The sequence below is a fragment of the Macrobrachium rosenbergii genome, chromosome 55, assembly GCF_040412425.1.
Source record: "Macrobrachium rosenbergii isolate ZJJX-2024 chromosome 55, ASM4041242v1, whole genome shotgun sequence".
In the NCBI taxonomy this organism is placed as follows: domain Eukaryota; kingdom Metazoa; phylum Arthropoda; class Malacostraca; order Decapoda; family Palaemonidae; genus Macrobrachium; species Macrobrachium rosenbergii.
Window position 1 is genome coordinate 68,541,065 of NC_089795.1, and position 21,821 is coordinate 68,562,885.

General features: G+C 36.9%; 1 protein-coding gene across 15 annotated transcripts in view; it reads right to left on the bottom strand.

Annotated features, from left to right (window-relative positions):
• The window catches only part of LOC136835378 (GAS2-like protein 3), a 475,281-nt gene that overhangs the window by 301,492 nt on the left and 151,968 nt on the right, over positions 1-21,821 (bottom strand). Inside the window, exon 1 of one of the 15 annotated variants that reach the window (XM_067098841.1) lies at positions 31-449. The exons of 13 other annotated variants lie outside the window; for them this stretch is intronic. The gene's annotated coding sequence lies outside the window, so the exon portion shown is untranslated. Of the gene's footprint in view, positions 1-30; positions 450-21,821 lie in introns of those variants that run through there. One more of the 15 variants, XM_067098847.1, reaches the window with a different exon arrangement.

Sequence of the window (21,821 nt, forward strand, 5' to 3'; positions counted from 1 at the left end):
GTGTAATGAAGAAATACACGTCTGACTTACTGAGAATCTCGTAAACAGCACCACTCCATTGCCACGGATTATCACTAACAACTAAGGTTTCGTGAAGCACCACAATCCACGAGTGATATTACAAATGGTAAAACGGAATGCCCGCAACTGTAAAATCAAAATGAAGTCTAGCATTCCACTCAAGTTGTCCCGTTCCGTCAGTCACCAGTATCAAGCCCTCATCACTCAATCACTAACAGCACAACACTGGCTGAGAGACTTGAGAGGGACAGTCATAGAGCGCTGCCGTTTGGAGAGAGAGAGAAAGAGTGAGTGAGTGAGAGAGGAGGGAGAACTTCGGGGGGTTAATGGAGGGGAAGGAGGGATTGAATCTACAGTGGGAGGGACACCATGCGGCTCACCCAGGTGACGCTCCATCCAAGTTCCATCTACCATGTCTGCAGCCCCTCCCAGCCCCGTTATCTCCCCCCCCTCCTAATACCGGGTCTCAAGCTCCCCTGGTATTCTCTATCCCCAAAATCTCTTATCCCCTTTTTCCGCCGCTCCAGCGTTCCCCTATCAATGGGTTGCTCAAAGCGTTGGGACGATTGTTTTTATATATATTTGATTCAGGTCTTTATTGGAAATACACCATGATGGTAATGCCTGTTTTAAAGCATGCTGAAGTTGTGTTATATATATATAACATATATATATATATATATATATATATATATATATATATATATATATATATATATATATGTATATATATATATATATACATACACACACACAACACGTGTTTGAAAAGACAGAAAAAGGGGTTTTTGATGAGTTATTCATAACCTTGTTCGTTATGCTAGCCAGCTATGATCTCCATATAATTTATTAGGAAGATATTTTTGTGTTCCCCTTGGGATTGCTTGTGGGAAAATTGACTCTACCTGTATATCCAGAAGTTACTCGACCTTTGTAAATCTGTCCTTTCATACAAATACAGCCCCTATGGAAGAGCCAGAGTCGCCGCTAGCACAAGACCAATTTAAATCGACAAACTTTTCTGACCATTAATCTATCAAACATCGATTTTTCTCAGAGTTTAAGATTCTTATTTGTATTTTTAACTGATAAATCGTGGATGAAACTCAGTACAGAAAACCTCCAGTACATAGTGATTTCATACTGATAAGGAGGTGGATCATCAGCAAGACGCTGAAACATCCTACTTCCATTCACCTCTAATTTACAACCACCCTCATGCTTCTTGTGATTTCTGAATATTCGGCTTCTCCTTTCCCATACCTCTTTCGCCCCTCCATCTTGCACTTTCTGGTCTTCCTCTCTTCCTCCCTCCCAACCCCTCTGAATTATATACATGTTCATCAACCAATAGTTCCCCATTCTTTCCACATGACCAGATCATTTTCAAAACACATTGTCCCCTCCTCTTTTTTATCATATCTCAAGAGTTGCACATTTCTAACTTTTGCAGTTCTAATTATACCTTATAAAAAACGTAAGCAGTTCACCTATGCAGCTTGCAGAGTTGCCCGACACTTATACAATGAAGTATTTCCATTCAGTTAAGTGGAACACCTTGACAGGAAATCTTGAAAGCCGTCCTCTCTGATGGCCTGCGCGTTTAAAGGTTGAATCAATATCCTTCAGTTATTAAGAAACAAGGAAGAACGCATCTAACCATCTTGTCTTAAAGTTTGATTCCGTTTTCATTCCCTTTATTCGTCATTCTTTATCTTGATTCCGCATTCCACCTGTTAGTTCTCCGAGCACTGGTCACGCAGTCTTTGGTCCGGTTTTACCCGTTTGAATTTGCCGAGTTCTTTCTCTTTATTTTCTTTTACTTGGGGATTACATTTACTTTCATTATAATAGTGGATTAGGAAAATCTTCATATCCTTGGAAAATCTTTGTCATTTATTATTTGAATGTATTGCAAATTCGAATGATTTTTTAATTCCCAGGTTTTGTATTCTGAAGCAGAGAAAGATTTTGAGTCGATAAAGCTCATTTCATATCATATATTATCATTTCCTCCTCCTCTCTCTCTCTCTCTCTCTCTCTCTCTCTCTCTCTCTCTCTCTATATATATATATATCTCTCTCTCTCTCTCTCTCTCTCTCTCTCTCTCTATATATATATATATATATATATATATATTTATTTATTTATATATAAATATATGTATTTATCTATCTATCTATCTATATATATATATATATATATATATATGTATATAATATATATATATATATATATATATATATATATATATATATATATATATATACTATATACTCATATATCTATATGTATATCTATCTATCTATCTATCTATCTATATATATAGATAGATAGATAGATAGATAGATAGATATATTTGCAAATGCACGAATTACGTACGTGTGTTTCATGCAATCAGTTTTGACGTCCGCTGTGGGGAACAAACACCACAGCATTGCGTTATGGTCAGCAGCCAATGCTATCTTAACGCACGTGAACCAGAGGCTCTAAACTCAATAAGATTATTATTACAGTTGGCGTTTGTGCTTTAGGTATGCTTGGTATTGCATATCGTATGTAAACCGAGAGAGCATTACAGAGTGCCAACGACAAAGTAAGAGCTTCCTCAGAATGGTCCCGAGGAGCTAAGACGCAGCCGTCACCCCCCGTTAATATATTGCTCACTGAAGGAAAGAAATTTTATACTTTCAAAGTTTGTGCCTGTTTTATAGTATTTTGGTGATTCTAATAACCTTTTTTCACTTTATTCACTAACCATTTTCTGTATGTTATGATAAGAAATAGTTGTTTCATGGAAATATAATTCCGTTCGTTCATATCTGGAAGCATGTTAGACTAAATACCGGTACATAAGATACTCTTCAGTAATACTTATCGTTATCTTGCATATTTCGGTACTTACGCTGAGCTTTTGACGTCATGGTGTTTATCATTTGTTTATCACCACTTAAGATTTTTCATTAGTTTTTTTTATTACGTATTCGTTATTCCCTTTTATGACCAAACTGCACAACAGTTTCAAAATCCGGTTTGCGATAACCTCTCCTCACATTTCATAGAACATCAATTATTTCGTCGTATCAAACCCACCAGTAGTAATACTGTATATTTATCTGTCTCCCTTCATAAGAGCTGTTAAACATTTCAGTAACAGTTGCTGTATCGATCCTACACCAACATTTAATTACAATCGCCATGCTGGACTAATTACCGCCTGCGTATCAGGTTTGTAAAAAGGTTTGTTAACGGAGACATGGAGCTAGTTTGCTTTGTCAGTTGTAGTGCACATACGCATCAGTAAAGGGATTATTTCAATTCCATAAACTTTTGCATTTCCTCAGTTGTTATTTAGGTCTTACTTTGCATTTTAGTTAAGTATATTCATTTGGTTCCAGCGCATTGCGCAAATGTGCGCGAAACATTCAGGTTGTACACTTGGTTGTATCCACCTCAACCCGAGCATCCTAACGCACTCATACGCTTATTTGCCTAAGGATTTACGTCCCTTCATTAAAGTTTGAGGAGTTAAACGATATTTACAACTGTGAATCCCTGAGAGATTTAAAATCCTCTGGAAGTTAAAAGCAGTGTAAATTGACAAGGCAGAGTGCGGAAAACGAACTTGTTTCTCGAACTACGCCAAGTCCCCTTGGAAGAGGCTCCCTCTGTAGTGTTTGTCTTTCGTTCTCAGTAAGTCTTTTGGGATGAAGTTGTAGCCCACGCCTTCCTTACGCTGGCTGCGACCCACTGCAGTCGACAGACTACTTGGGACTTTATACCGTCCCAGCAGTGCCCCACTCCACCCCACCCATTGTCCAAATAGTGCAACACTCCACCCCACCCACTGTCCCAGTAGTGCCCCACTCCATCCCACCCATTGTCCAAATAGTGCCCCACTCCACCCCACCCACTGTCCCAGTAGAGCAACGCCCCACCACATTCGCCAACTTCGCCTAGATCGATCTCTTGTCTCGCTGGCGAGACAGAAGTTAAAAACCACTGTACCAAGGATATTGTTGTATAGAATGTATTTATAATGGTTATTTTTGTTGGTGCCAGGTACTTTTGAGACATAAGAAAAGAGGCTTTGCAAGTCTGTCTGAGAGTAGGAGAGCTTAATCGACTTACTTTGGACGCGAGTTGAATAGTCGCTGGCCATAGCAGAAGAAATACTTTCAGCAAATACTACTTGGGTGGGTTATTGGGAAGGACTCACACACCTCTCTCATAGGAGAGAGAATTTTGATGAGGGTAGGTTGTATTGTTAAATGTAATGCAATGGCTCCTATAGGTGAGAGATTATAATTATTTTCTTTATGTTTACCAAGGAATGTAGTTATTTACAGCATGACGTCGTGCTTTATTTCTTTGGTTTAACCATCTTTGGAGTGGTTGTCAGAAATTTTTTAATAATCAGAATATGGAAGGATGAGGTGTAAAAGTTTACTTAGCTGTGCTGTTGTATGGCACCAGTGACTTTCTTATCAAAATTATAAAAAAGGCAACGTTTTTCAATATGTAGAACAGAAATAAAGCAATTATCCCTACAAGACTTGAGAGAGAGAGAGAGAGAGAATTTTTCTGTTTGTTGTATTGAGCGTTAGGTGTCAGGAGCAGGATTATATGTATTTGTTTTGGACAGTCAGGTCATTAATATGTCGATTTGTTTGCAGTGAAGGAACGCCAAAACGAAATTTATGAGCAGAACATTGCCGTCACATTTCGTTTTACTAAATGACCCCTTTCAATGAGAAGATCAAAAATTTTGTGGAGTGGTTTCATCTTTAGTTCTCTTTTGTGAGAAAAAAAATTGTGTCTGATCTCTCCTTCTACTTTTTACTTTTCATGTAATTCATTGCACCAAATTTTTAAGTCCAGTTCTTTTTTGTAAAAACTGTGAAGATCTTTTAAAGAGGAAGTCTAGTGTTTCAAAATCATCTAAAGTGGATTTGCCTCAACATATTTTCAACATTGTTCTTATTTCTTTACCATATTACCCAACTGCTGTTGATGTTTTCGAGTAAAGGCGAGATATAAGGATTTCGAGAAATTTATTTCATATAGGGCATTGGATTAAGTATAATTTGGATTCCAGCTTCCGCAAATGGAGACTATGGACCCCAACCTTCCCCTTACAACACTGAAGTTTCCAGGAACAGCGATTTCAATTTTTTTTTTCCAGTCAGTTACACCCTCTGAAAATCTTTCATTCCTTGTTTTAACTTGTAATGCAGATGGGAAACGATTGTAAATTTTATAAAGCAGCGAGGGGAGAAAGGTTGCCAGGATGCACGTGCATAAATGTATAAAAACAGCTCAGTCATTGATAAAATCAAGGAAAAATACGGATCCTGCTTGAGGCTATGAAAAATTTGGGGGAAGTCCCAACTTGAAGTCAGGCAAAACACGTTTGTAAAGATTTTTTTACCGTCATCTAATCCTGTTACATGAAGGAAATACTTGAAGAACAAAAATAAGAAATAATTAATTATAATTGAATGAAAATTGTTTGTTACCAGCTAGACAGTAATAAAAAAGTTCGAAGGAAGTTGTTGCGAATGTCCTTGAAAATTAATGGTGTCCTTTTAATCCCTCTTGCTCCTCTCCTCCTTATTCCCTCCCCACCCCTTTACCCTTCACACCCCTCCCTCTTTTCCTCCTCCGCCTCCCCTCACTGCCACAATCTCTTTTGCTAGCCAACCAGGGACTTCCCCTCCCCTTTCTTCCGCTTCTACCGGTTGTCCCTGTTCTAAGAAGTGACCTTGCGGACACCTCACCTCTGACTTCGTACTCGTAAGGCTTCTCTCGAGCAATAAAGTGGGGGAAACCGGTTAAGAAAAGCAAAATCACGAAAAGATGGCTGGAGTTTTTCCTCAGTACGGATTATCATACAAGGCCCAGCTAAGACCTGCTGTACATTTGTTTTGTTGTCGTTCTTTGGCTTCGTGTTTCTTGACGTAATTCTCCCACTACACAAATGTCGTTTGTTTACGTTTTAAGTTTTGCAAAGAGAAGCATAATACTCTTAGTTATTGTTAGGTTACTAAAATTCAGTTGTAAGCTTTATCTTTATATACTTGAATTGAGACTCTTATGATTACTATTCGCAAGTCACATATTATAAATCAGAGCTTTTATTGGTTAAGACCATTGTATAAATAATGTGCTCCGATTCCGTCAAAAATATGGTAATTATGCTTAGCTGTAAATAGTTGTCATGAACAGCAACAGGTTACAAATCAGTGGGAAGGCAATTTATCGTAGTTTTGCGTGGTTTAAAAATGTTGCATATCTTTATTGCTGTATTTTTGGCTGGCAGTTTTTTTGCAGGAAAGCATGTAAACCTTTAGGTTTTGTCTGAATTCAAGTTGGCATTTTGACCTTTTCATTTTTATTATATATTTTGTTTCTCAAAACTTGAAAAATACCTTCACAAAAACACAGCAAAGGAAGTATCAGTAAGAAAGTTTTAAATAGACAGCCATAAAGACTTTTTATTTTCTGCTTTACAGTTATTGCACAATAGCTGGCATGATATAACACTCACACGCACACACACACGCGCACATTTTAATTACACAAACATACACATACATATATAATTTATATATATATATGCTATATATATATATATATATATGTATATATATATATATATATATATATTATATATATATATATATATATATACATATATATATATATATAACATATATATATAACATATATATATATAATTAGAAAGGCAGTGATTATAGCTCTTCACTGTCCTACAAAATTTCGTCTCTTAGTAATTAATGTCTTGTTTTGTGAACCTTTTTTCTATGGCAAAGAACCGACTTTGTTTTTTGCTAACTTCAGCTGGTCAGTGTGATTTTTTACATTTTTATTTTTTTGTACATCTATCATTTTATTTTCATTTAGATTCATTGGCTTTAAAATATTAAACCCACAAATCATTACATTGTACATATTCTAGATTAAGCTAAAAAATGATTATCGTCATCGTTGTTCCTATAATAATTTTGCACAAATGTTTCTCCCTTTTAACTCACGTACCTCTTCTTTCTGTTCCTCATTCAGCAAATCGGTTTACTTCGAAGGCAGTGGTTTTCCTAGAATAATTTTCCGCCAGCATAGCCTCGAACGTCCAGCAAGTGTGATGAAACGGGTGCGATAAACTTGTTTACGTTGAGGACCCAAATAATTGGGAAAGATTCGGAGAAGAGTAAGGACAATGCGTTCCTTTTCAGTCTACAGTAACATTAAAGTTAAATCAACTCATTGGTTGTATCATCAGACCTGAAAGCAGAGTTATGTTGTGCGACACATTCTAAGAGCAAAGTTCTCCTAAATTTCAGAATTCACCATTTTTTGGCTTTGAAGTCAAAACTATGGGAATTCAGTAGTTGTTCCTTAAGCATAGTTTTCGAGTCTGCAGGGTTTTTTTTTTTTTTTTACAAGATGGATGCTATCAAGTTCATTGCATTGGTAAGGGCATATGCTACTGTCTCTAGAGAAGAAAATATCTTTAGAGACGATATTGCCGAGTAACAGCCGATATTAAAATGATCTGTAAAATGTGTTTGTTTTTTTGTTAACGGACGTTTTGTACTGAAATATATTTATTATTGCATTGAGTGTTTCTGTAACGAAAGTTAACGCATATGCACAAACAACAAATTACTCACGGTGCGCATACAGTTGAATGTTTTTCCTGGTGGGCTTATCACGTTATGCTTACTCTTGACCTTAAATATATATTACAAAGCTCTTTATTATCAAGCATTTTTCGACAGAAATACATAAGCATTCTCGTCGTTGGAACCACAGGATTCACTTTCCCAAGGTCCTTAGAAATCTATCATCGTCCTCTCGTAGCGGCGTACGCTTTGTGAAGGAAGCTGGAGGTCTGGAATGAATGAGAGCAGTGCATAGAGCATAGGTAGATGGTGGAGACGCATTCAGGTAGCCGTGGAGGTTTTGGTGGGGGTAGGAGGGGTGATGGTTGTTGTCGGGGAATGAAAGTATTTGTGAGACCCAACCGGGCCAACCCATTGGGTATTTTGTAGGGTAGGGGAGCGCGGAGGGAAAGGAGGGAGAGAGTATGAAAAACGCAGTTACGCAGGTGACAGATACGCTGAGGGTAGAGGTGGAAGTCTTGGCCAAGAGGAGAATTAGAGCTACAAGGGAGATGAAGACAAGTTTGAGCAGGTCAGAGCAGAATTGGTTGAGATCACCTTTTAGCCTGGTCGCCAAGTGTTTGTCAGAAAAAGTTAATCTTGTGCAATTTTATTTTGTTAGCTCAGTTATTTTGTGTAATTCCTTGAAATCATACAGTATTTTATTAGCTCAAGTACTTAGTCTAACTTCCAATGGTCTTCTCAGTTCGGTCGCCGAGTGAAATTCCTCTGGTTGTCAGGACACCATTTCTGTGGTTAAATTGTGGTTGTGGCAACAGGCTCTCCCTCATAGAGGAGCCCACTTAGTTCGACAAGGGTTCACAGACTTTCCAAAATTTTAGTTTATTTTCCTTACCCCTTAAGTATACAAATGAAATATTATGAAATCCTATATAAGAACTGGCTTACGAGTTCTTAACAAAGCAGAGAGTTTTCCTTTGTTCGCGTTAAAAATTGCGCCATTATTATAGGGGAGTATAAGATTTCTGCCTGATCCAGCGACAAAGGACTGAATATTCTCTCATAATAGTCATTATAAGGGAGAGACGCCGCGGCGTTTTGATAAAAGATTGAAAAGTATTGGATTACAAAAAGTGTTTTCCTTGCTTTGTATTTTGCACGAGAAGATGAATTGCATATTATATATAAAATTAAAAGAAAATGTGGTACAATGCATTATGACTCGTTTCAGTACTAATTACTACTGCAGTCTTTTTTGTGGCTTCAATTCGTTAGCTCATCGTTAACCTCTCTCTCTCTCTCTCTCTCTCTCTCTCTCTCTCTCTCTCTCTCTCTCTCTGAAAACTGTGATCGGTGCGTACTTGTGGATCTCATTTTCAGATTAAATCTTTCAAATATATGTTACTAAAATATCTCAGAATAACAGACGCTCCCTAATGATCTAATTTCCGTACGCACTATGTACACTTGAGGAATCCGAGAAAACCGATGGACAAACCCTGAATTCATTAATTGAATATAATTTCTTTATTTCCACAGCTGGAACGCTTCCGACCAGTTTCAGTCACTCTAGTGCGGCTACTAAATTTTGTGCTGCTTTTAACAAATTTAGGTCTGTCAAAATGAATTGTCACTGGATGAGTGAAATTCATATTTCCTTGAGGGCCATATTGGAGGCTTTGTTTTATTCTTTGAATAGATTTTGTGAGAATTTTGTAAGGTAATTTGCCTCGTTTTGTATTCTTCACGGTGAGTTTTGGCTTTTTTTTTCTGAAATACTCTTCTAACGTATGCCCAGTCAACTGTGGGGAATAAAAATTATTCGAAAACTAATTTTTTAATGGTCTCTGGTGTAATATACTATAAATTTTATTAAAATTACCAATAGTTTCATACTTTAATCATTGAGGGGTCAAGGTGACAACATGCTAGTCTTTTACTTTTTGGCAATTTAAATTTTGGGTGTTTCATGGCAGCTAGTACAAATATACACACTTTTGAAAAAAAAAAAAAAAAAAAAAGGTTGGTAATTGCGTTGTTTTCTTAGTATTAATTTGGTACTATCGAAAACTGAGCATTAAGAATTAGCCTCTGATTTTGAACGGTCATTGAGTGCTACTAAAATGTAAAGGTTGCAACCTACTGTTGTTGCCAAGTATTTCTTACTTAGTTGAATAGCAAGAGAAACATAATAAAATATTATAAAAGTAATTTAAAACAGTTAAAGTTTGAATAATAGCATCATCATTTTACTTCCCCCAAAACTGTCAAGAGACCTGCAACGTTTAATTATGTAAAAGCCTGCAACTGCAATGTTTATTTACCACCTTTATAAAAATATTAATTTCCCAGACCTAAACAAAATTATATGCATAAATATACATAATTCCGGAAGAAAAAAACATCTGAAAAAACATGCTCCTTGCATTGTATGGCGCAGAGGACCACAGTTACTGAGGTTTATATTATATTTTTGTCCTTTCTAAGGTATCATTACTTGCGCCTAACACGAACACTGCGTGGGTGTTTTTACACAGTCAGGATGAGAGAGAGAGAGAGAGAGAGAGAGAGAGAGAGAGAGAGAGAGAGAGAGAGGATAATAAATTATTTGCATTCTCTCTCTCTCTTCGCTACTTTACGGAAGAAGTAAAAATGATAATATCGTGATGAGCTGATTATTACTGGAATGAAACTGTATAGCAGGGAGGGAGGGAGCAGACATACCGGGCTACTGTCCCAATGAGGAAGTGATCAGTGCTGTCAGAAAAAATGGTAAGGTAGCAAGAAAGTAAGTCCCGATCAAGTCAGGCATCGCGTAAGGGCGGGTTAAGTTATATAATTTTCTTTGATAGATCACAGTTCCTCGTTGGACGAGTCGGCAGAGTTCTCAGGTAGCACTCTGCTGGGCCGAGTTCGAGTCTCCGACCGGCCAGTGATGAATTAGAGGAATTTATTTCTGGTGATAGAAATTCATTTCTCGGTATAATGTGGTTCGGATTCCACAACAAGCTGTAGGTCCCGTTGCTAGGTAACCAGTTGGTTCTTAACCACGTAAAATAAGTCTAATCCTTCGGGCCAGCCCTAGGAAAGCTGTTAATCAGCTCAGTGGTCTGGTTAAACTAAGGTATACTGAATTTTGATAGCTCACAGATGCGGACATGGACCACAAGTAGCTTCGAATATTTTCGGTTCCGCAAAGACTGAATGTACAAGAGGTGTGACCTGAACAGATGTACCTTTGAAGGAACCCGATAACACTGACCTGGAGGAGGTGTTTTAAATCTCCCCAAAGGATAAAATCAAGGCCAGTCCCTCCGTTAAGGGTTGCACTAGAGCAGGAGTCGTGCCAGTAAAAGTCTGGCTTAATGTAAAATGAACGGACGAACTGATCCACCAGAATATTCATTTTCTGCATGAGCAGTAGAAATTATCCAAGAACAAAGACTACCTCATCCTTAGCCTCGCAGGTAACCCGCTCTGCCCCAATTTGCTTCTGAATTTTCAATTATCTCCGAGAGGAGGATGTAAAAGTGTAGTCCCAAAAAGAAAGACATCTTCCACAATCATACCTTACCAACCGGAAATTCGTCCTTTTCCTTTAAGCTGGTAATCTTGGATTTGTGTAGTCCTCCGTCAGCCAGACCCGCCCCGCCCACCTTGCCCCCCAACCTATTGCTCTGAAAAATAGGATTAAAACTTATACCCCTTTTCAATTAACCAGCCTCGAATTTAAAAAAATAAATAAAAGCTTTCCTTTAGTTGATCCCAACGCGTTTTCTTAAACATTTGAATTAGATTCTATAACATGTTCCGAGATGAAAAAATGTCACCAAAGTCTCTCTCTCTCTCTCTCTCTCTCTCTCTCTCTCTCTCTCTCTCTCTCTCTCTCTCTCTATTTATTATTTTAGCACGTGCAAGCGAATTCAGATCTCAAGAAATCCTTTGATCAACTTTTGATCTGCTTTTTATAGAGTAAATACACTTCAGAGTAGGACGAGATGCGTATGCTGTTTCCCATGTTCTATTTCCTTCAAGATTTAGGAGAGGCCACTTTGATAGACACTCCTCTCTTCCAGAAATTCTTGTTAATGGGAAGTTAGATCAAACTAATCTAAGTTAGTAAATTAAAGTAACTCCGGTGGGATTAATTTGCTTTTAAATTGAGTTAGGAGGATTTTGGTGTACATCCGAATTAACACGGAATTTTCTGTGAGAGTTTTTGGACGCCGGAAAGGTTTGGTATTTTGGAAGAATCTGGATTTATATTGTACAGTTAAAGTACGTATGGACATGGACCTCTTCCGCTCGTATGTTGTTCTGATGAGCAATAGAAAATTGTGATGAAAGTTATGCTTTCAGTGAACAGGTGGTGGTTTTCAGGAGCTGACAAAGATTTTCCGCTCTTGCCTACATTGCAATCCCTTTATCTCTTGGTAAATGTACCCCCATAAAAGCAGTGTAAGTCCACGTCTCTCCTAAGATGCTAGGCACACACATATTCACTTCGTGTGAGAAGATGACACCGAGCTGCACTTAAAAACTTTCATTTTCTTAAAAACAGATTCCTGCATCTCCTGAAGCAAGCAAGGTGCCCACGAGAATCAGATATATAATTAAAAGATTACAAAATCTTTCGCAAAAAAACAGCTTTGATGAACTGACTTCCTACTGTAAATATTTTAATGCACATTTAAGGGTTTTCCATGAAGGTAATGAAACGCTTGAATAGCTCTCCTTCTTTTGATTCAAAAGGATTAATGAGCAGTCCTTATTTTAGTATTTTCCTCAGGTGACTTAACAGCACCCGACATCCCCTTCACTGAGATGATTTCTTACGACTAAAATAAGTCGTTAAATGTTTTTTCTGTTTCTTTGCTTGTATCTTATCGTTTAAAAGTTAAAAGTATATGCCCAAAATGCACATTTGTTTCAAAATGGATCTGGTTAAAGGAGGTGTTATTGTTAAATCGTTGAAGAGATCTCCTTTCTGCATGTACAAGCGCCTAGTTGCATGTCCAAATGTATTTTAGTGAGAGAGAGAGAGAGAGAGAGAGAGAGAGAGAGAGACAGACAGACAGACAGAGAGAGAGAGAGCGTTGCAAGAGAGGTACTGTCGTATATCGAGTATGAATGCTAGTCTAAACCACTTCCCTTCAGCGAAAAACATTTATGAAAAAGAATAATAATTTTACCCTACTTTATGTACCTTACAGTAATTCTCTCTCCTCTCCCTTTCTCTCTTTCATTATATATGTATATGTATGTATATATATATATATATATATATATATATATACGTATATACAGTATATATATATATATATACGTATATACAGTATATATATATACTTATATATATACACGTACATACATATATATATATACATTATTCTTTCTCTCTCTCTCTCTCTCTCTCTCTCTCTCTCTCTATCTATATATATATATATATATATATATATATATATATATATATATATATATATATATATTGTTAGTGTTATGCGTGTGTGTGTTTGAGAGAGAGAGAGAGAGAGAGAGAGAGAGAGAATGATTCAGTTGCCCGAATACTTGTTGCATGCACATACCTACACCTTCAAACGACGTATTTTCATAAGAAAAATGCCCAGCCCTCATCCCGTTTTTCTTCCCTACCCTCCGTAACTCATGAAACTTCGATTTCAAACCCCTGGACGGTTGAACCACGGTTGGCCAGTCAACTTCTGACTTGGAACGACGGGATAGGCCTTGTCTCCAATTACGTCAACTTTTTTCAACAGTTTGCCTCTCTTCTTTATTAAATAACCTTGTGTTAATTAAAGCATCCCTTAATGTATCTAATCATTCATATGTTCTCTGAAGCCATATTACCCAGTTCTTTGCTCTTTTTTTTTATATATCACATTACAGATAATTGAATGCTGTGATGGGCTGCCGTGTAAGTTTATTGCCTTTTGTTTTATAACAAAGTATCTGTTAGGTAGTTATGAATAACTATTGGCAGGAGAGTAAAAAATCGGATTTCTAAAATGTCAATGTCGTTGTTCCTCTTGCCAGTTTCATTGTATTTTTTTCAAAGTGAACACGCAGCCTGCCTGGTTCAAGGCCTCTTTAACTCAAGGTCCAAAGCTTTAACTGGCGCTTTGAAGGCTCCCGCTCCAAGGAACGTTAGGAGGAATACGTTGCTGTTAACTTTATTTTTTACTTCCGTTTCTTAACAACCAGTTCCATAAAAGAGATATTAATCGTCCTTCGTTGTGGCACCTAGAATAAGAATGCAGTGTTCTGCTGGTAATATATATGAAACCCTTAAAAGAAAAATGAACAAGGAATTAAAATATTTCTATATGCTATGTGGTGAGAACAAAATTGCTGAAACATCAACACTGTTAATGATGACAATGGCTGCATCATAGCAATTTTAAATGACTGTCACAGAGTATTGACGACATTTGGTTACTCCTTAAAATTTAAATTATGAAGAAGATTTTCTTTCCTTTTGCTAAACATATTTTTCTTATATTTTCTTGATCTAATTCTGTTCTGAAGCCCTGATGTTTGCCATTTCAAGTGACGACCTGAGTTCTGTATTATCATTGACCAGACGAAAAGCTACGGATATTTGTGTGGCATGGGCTTTTACAAGTGGTACGGGTAGTTCTGCAGAAAAGCCCCTCGGGGCACAGTGTTTAGTACCAGCCCCTTGGGAATAAACGTAAAAACAAACAGAGAACAATAAATATCTCTAATTATCTCTGCAGATTTCTCAAATTATCTTACCTGTAGTCCATTATATACATCTTTTTCTACACTGTGAGTCGAAACATTTATTATTAAACGATACCTCCGTGCGGAGGTCCTCTGTGGCATTACCTTTGAAGGTGCTACCACTGGCTTTGCAGAGCTGCCTAAACTGCACTGTCCAGTTGCCACGATTTCACACAGCCCAGTGGCCGAGTTTTTTCATTTTTCCTGCAGAAGCTGTTAAAAGGACCCCTGGATGTGGTTCTTGCTGATACTAAAGATTTGTGTTTTAGAGGCGTGGATGCTATTTAAAACACCTCATTTCTTTCTTATATCCCTGTTTATGTACACATATAATTATTTCTTTAATTTTTTTTTATAGTTTTTCGTTCATATGTTATTCTCTTCGTTCTATATTTTTATGCTTTTCATAAATGGGCATGTTAATGTGAGATATATATATATATATATATATATATATATATATATATATATATATATATATATATATATATATATATATATATATATATACATACACATATATACATACATATATATATATATATATACACATACATATATATATACTATATATTTATGTATATACCTACAGACTCAGAACAGAGAATTTTCTATTAATGAACTGCGAGGCATCTGATTCCTTATGTCCAGACCAAACCTTCAGCAAAAATGGAATAACAATTTTGAATACGAAGATACAGCAAATAGACGCAGACTCTTACAAAAATTCGTATGTGTTCGTTACAGCAATAAAATTCATTCGAAGAGAGAAAGCAAATTTATGTTGCTAAGCCCGTAAGTTTTTAATTTTTTTTCTATCAATTTTAAGACTCATTCCATCCATGACTTTGCGCGTACTCATCACCAGTGGCGTTGATGTAATGGTAATGTGATCTATGGGAGGAAGGGCCAGAACCATAAAGGATGCGAGCGGCTGAAGGGCGTAGGGGAAAACGCCGGCGAATGAGGCTTTCCCCCGCCGGCCGTGTTTGCTTTCTAAAGAAAATGAAAACCTAAAACAACCTCTCCCCAGACTGAGGGGACAAGAGCGCTCCTCAGCTGTTGCTGAGTGACGATTGGGATTTGATTTGTTTTAGTATTAAGAGGGTTGTTTTCTTTCCCGCTGTCATTCCGTAGGTCGCGTCTATTGTATTCGATTGATATGATTTATCATAACACTTGCTGTTTTTCCTTCTTTGCAGATCTTTAGAGTGTGTATTAGTGTCATCCAAAATCAACTTGAACTTCCGCACAATCATTCTGCTATTGCAAAGCAGTATCTCGCAAGTTTGAAATTTCTATTAATGTTCTGGCGGAGATCCTGTACTCCACTGGTTATCTGATGAATACGAAAAAAACACGGTGTTGATAAGATATCAATTTCAATAACAAGATGATTACATTTTTACCCTACGGCAACAGACTCAAAAGTTCCGCTTCCTTTAGATGTGTTTTTGTATGCAGGCTGAACCCAGCTCCTAGGGTCGTAGGCGTTTGAATGGCAGTCTGTCTTGTGGTCAGATTTATTTGGACCATTTCTCATTTGTTTCATTACGGCTCGGTTTCTTCAACCTTCAATAATTCTTCCCTATGCCTGGTGTTCTACTTCACCAAGTTTCACCAGGCCTTTGCTGCTCTGTGTAAAACTTTACAACACTGTTTTATATATTTTTTTATCAACTTTAAGCCTTTTTTTTTTTGTCAGTAAACCTCTCCCTCTGACAGTGGCTGGCTCTTAAGAAAACAAAAGACAACGATCATTGCCACATTCAAACTTAAATTGTTGAATCCCCCAAGCATACACAAACATTATATATATATATATATATATATATATATATATATATATATATATATATATACATATATATATATATATATATATATATATATATATATATATATATATATATATATATATATATATATATATATATACAGTATATGCATATAAGAGTGTATGTGTGTAATGTACTGTAATTCTGTGAACATATTTGCTCATCAGATTACTTTGGTAAACATAATACTCACAGGAAAATTTTTAGACATTTGCTGTTCCTGGTATCCTTTATTTAAGTTTCTGAGCGCCAGTATGTATATTATACAATCAGTGTTTTTTTTTTTTTTTAACAAAATAGAAATATGCCATTGGCGCTGATAAATCAAGCCTGCTTTCTTTAGAGAGAAAAAGAACGAGGTCTTTATGAATATTCTGTACTTGTTAACGAGAACGTATCTCGTTTTATGTTTGAAGTTTTCTTTAGAGGTGCGTTATTAGAACGTATAGTCACAAAATTAATTATAAAAATAAGCTTTGGGTGTTCTTTTCGTCTTAATAGCACTTGTCGTTATGGACACTGTCTAGAGGCTCGTTTATGCGATCGTATGTCTGTGGGTGAAGGGGGTGGCAGAGGAAAGGGTGAGAGGGGGGAGAAGAAGGGGCTGAGTGGGAGGGAACCATTAATGAGGGTATTCCATCGTAACCCTATCCTTTGAAGTCTCCCACAGTGTCCTTGTCTCCCTTACGCCCTTTTTCACCCACCAGCTTGATGCTCTCATCTGATGTGTCTACGCCCACGCCGCAACACTTGCTACTGTTGACGTCCTTCGTCAGTCTTGCAGATGCAAAACGACGCGACCATTTTCGAGGTCCCGGGATTGTGGTGTTTTATTTAGTGTGGTGGGACTTTGTTGAGAACAGTGAAGGGAAAACTTTCCATTGAAGAGAAAGTTAAAAAAAAAAGATAGAACCTCTTGAATAGACGAGATCTTCATTAGATGTTTTTGGAATTTGACACCACATTTTTCTTATTATAAATTGTTTTGTAAATACTATGATTGATATTTCATTTTTTCAACTGATGAATATATGTAAGTTCTATGGGTAACGCTTGTCTTCTTAAATACCGATGATACGGTGATTTCTTTGTAGATCAAACTTTGCTTTTATACAACACATCAGAGGCAGTGCCAACGCTTATGAACCGTTATCTAAAGAAAAGGTCTTACATAAAACATCACATATTACAATACATTCCTGTTGCTTATGATATGACAGCACTAGCGGATCCAGAAAAACTTTTGGGGGCAGCACTAATTTTCATATTATACTTGGATACATACATACATATGTGTGTATATATATATATATATATATATATATATATATATATATATATATATATATATATATATATATTTCTATAATATATTTTTATATTTCTCATTTGTGTTATTATCTAAATCTTCAGTATTATTATTTTTGTCATTATTTTTTTCATGGGGGGCGTGCCCAGGTGCCACCCCCCTGGATCCGCTAGTGGACAGGGTTAGCCCGCAAACAAAACCACAATATCCATAAGCCAAGACCATTCGAGGCTGCCCCGTCGGCTATATCCCATAATCTCTCTCTCTCTCTCTCTCTCTCTCTCTCTCTCTCTCTCTCTCTCTCTCTCTCTCTCTCTCTCTCTCTCTCACTGATACAGACAATACCGTTGCATGAAGGTCTGATAAAGAAAATGATTCTTTGTTACCCAGAGGTACACAATGCAAGTAGTAAGAGATTCAGACGATAACACTGACACGATAACTCATAACCTAGAAATCCTTTTGAATAATAACGATAATAAAAAAAGCTTAAGACTTCCTGACTTGGGTTTCATGTCTTAGGTTAGGATCTGCAAGCATACACAACTTCTACTGATATTTTTAATTCATTTGTCCAAGGGTAGTGTATCACAACTCTTTCCTGCTGCAAATGTGCAGCGTCTGTCTATATATTTTTTTACTCGTGTGCTACACCGCAACCACAGGGCACCCTTCTCCAGCTGATCGCGTTTGATCATAGTAATATTTCTCTAGACCGTTGTAGAAAGTTATTTTCATTTAAAACTACGCATTTTGCTGCCATTTCTTTCGCAGGGTAGAAAGTGTGTCAGTTCTAAATACGTGAGAGTGGACTTTAGAATGTACTGTAGTCCTTTCTCTTTGATCGGAGGACAAAAATGACATTGCAGCGTTTCTGCTCTCGTAAATATCCTTTTTCGTTTCGACCGAACCTTTGTCTGTCCTCATTACCATCAACTGTCTTTTCTGATTTCACTCCGCTGAATTAAACTCTTCTGACAGATACTTTAATCCGGTTATTGGCCTTGGACGCCACTTCTGAAAGAGATCCATTCGCATGAAATCAAATCTCAGCCAGATTAAGTTACGTGCGGAAAGGCAATTTTGTTTTACCAGTGTGAACGTTTCACGTGTTCCACGAAGGCCCTTGCCTTAGAAGGAAGAAAACAAAAGTTTGTTTACCTAAAAAGGCTCTAATGAACACCATATTCTTTGGAAGCTTGGATTTCAAGTCAATGGCCCCTGTGGGCTTGCTCCATATGAATGGGGTTCATCTTCTGAATAACAATAAAAAAAAATACTTAACGAATCTAGTCTCTGGCAGTGTGAGCTGAAATGAAAGAAAGAAAATGAAGAAGTGTCCGTTCAGAAGATTCGAACAGCTGTTCCTCCTTTTTCTTGCTACCATTAGCAGCGATGCCAAGTCCAAACACTTGAGATCATCAGCTCTTGAGGAGACACATTCGAAACAAAGTTATCGCATCAATTTGTTCTCAGGGTTCTAGATAGGATTCTGATAGAAAATAAATTCAAGTCATGGTATCCGGAAGATTCCGAAAAACTTTCAAAAACCGAACCTGAGATTAAGGAACGCTAAATATTTAATGGTAAAAGGATTCGATGGATTTGTGTTTTAGATAAAAGTTTTACTTTTACTTTCATTTAATCTTACATTTTGTGTTTTCTGTGCTTCAAAACGCGACGGTCCTACCACTGCACTCTGACCTTTCGATTGAAATAACAATAGATGACGAGATGAAGGACAGACTTCTCTTTATTCAGTTGGAAAATAATAAATAGTATCAAGTGTTGTTTCATAATTTTTGAAGATAACCGATAAGTATCAAATCTTATCTAATATTTCCCGGCTGTTAATGTCTTGACAGTGGTCTGTGAGAAAAAAAAGTATATGACGTCTAAATGGTATGTATAAAATTTTAAATCACTTTACACTGAAAATGCATTTAGATGATCCTTTAATATTTCCTATTTAATATTTCCTGCATTCTGTGTTTGTACAAGGCCATGTGATGAAGCAATGCTTCTAATCATTATCCTCATTTTCACGTCCAGGAGGACGATCATGATTAAACACATTGCTTCGTGGCCTGGCCTTGTACAAATACAGAGTGCAGACGCATTGCAGGCCAGAAAATACATTAACGAGAAAGCTAGTAGCAACATCTTCACAAAAATAACAAAGGCTGATAACATTAGTTATGGAATTAACTAACGTTAGTGAATAATAATCAGTTATATGAATATATACAAGAAGATATGGCCATAATGATAGCTGTTAATGCAGTGGAAATGTGAAGAATAATCAAGTTCTTTAAAGGTTCGACAACTACGATAATCGACAGAAGACGTAAATAAGGCATTAATGAAGACTTTAGGCTATATACGTTAGGTGCACTGTCATCACTACGTCAGAGGTGATAAATGTAATTGTTCGCTTGTTTGTTTTTCTTTTTAGTTTTCTGAAAGTAAAACTATTGCGCTGGCTTTGTCTGTCCGCCCTCACGTTATTCTGTCGGCATTTTTTCTGTCCGCCCACAGATCTTAAAAACTACTGAGGCTAGAGGGCTGCAAATTAGTATGTTGATCATCCACCCTCCAATCATCAAATATACCAAATTGCAGCCATCTAGCCTCAGCAGTTTTTATTTTATTTAAGGTTAAAGTTAGCCATACTCGTGCTTCTGGCAACGGTATAAGCCAGGCCACCACCGGGCCATGGTTAAAGTTTCATGGGCCGCGTCTTATACAGCATTATACCGAGACCACCGACAGATAGATCTATTTTCGGTGGCCTTGATTATACGATGTACAGAAAACTCGACTGCGCCGACGAAGCTTCGACGCATTTTTTACTTGTTTATTTTTAGTATGGCCTTGATACATTTGTACAGTAATTGCCTAGTAAAGAATCCCTTGTTTATCTCACCAGTCTCCTCTTCCGCCCCAAGTCCTCCCTCTCAGTATCCCTACCCCCTCCTCTCCTTTCTTCCTCCCTTCCCTTGTATCTCTTATCCTCCTCCACTTCGTCCTTCACACCCTCCTCCTCCTAGTCGTCTTCCCAGTTATTTTCTTACCTCTACTCCTCTCTGGCTCCTTACCTCCTCCCTCGTAATATTTCTTCTCTCCTTTATTTTTCCTATCCTACCTCCTACAGTCCCTTCTATCTTCCATCCTCTTATTTCTCATCCCACTCTCTCCTCCATTTGCTACTATTCCTCTGACTTCCTTCTTATATTCTCCTCCCTCCATTTCATCAGACTCCTCTCTCTCTCTCTCTTCTCTCTTATTACACCCCTCTCTGTCTCTCTTTCATTACCTGCCACTCTTCCTCCTCTCCTTCCCTTATCTTTTCTCCCCCTACTTCCTTCTACCCACTCTCTTCTTTCTTAACTCCTCTCTCCTTCTCTCTCATTCTCCTCTTCCTCGACTCCACCACTTCTCATACGTTTTAAGCTCCTCCATTTACTCAGCTCATTCACTCTGGGCAATAATGTGCGTCTCACAGCCCTGACATTGAGCATCCCCTCTGCAGGTTGATTTTTAGTCTCGAAAGATGATTCATTCAGAATCTCTAGACACGAAGGTAACAAACACATACACACATATATTATATATATATATATATATATATATATATATATATATATATATATATATATATATGTGTATATAAATGTATGTTTATATATATATATTTTAATTATATATATATATATATATATATATATATATATATATATATATATATATATATATATAATTATATATATATATATATACTATATAAATATATTGTATATTTTTTTTCGTAAACTTGCCTCGCCATTCTCGTACAGCGTAGACGCGTGAAATATTTGTCTCTTAGTTGATGTTAATATCGATAAAAGTAGATGCAGCAGGCTTTACATGGCAACATACTGTAACAAATGAAAAAACAAAGAAACTGTTTTATTTCACGTGACCTACGTCCGCTCGTTGAAGGTCATAAAGGTCACAGTTCAAGATCAGACTGGGCATTTTTATATTTGTTATTACTTGTTAAGTAATGAAGGAAATGAAGTAATGCGAATAATTATGTACGATTACATGAGCAAGCACTTTGTTCTTCTCTCTCTCTCTCCTCTCTCTCTCTCTCTCTCTCTCTCTCTCTCTCTCTCTCTCTCTCTCTCAGTAATGAAGGCAACGTGTCACCTTTGCGAATGGATGTATTATATGCGCATTGGATATTTCTTTTTTAATATC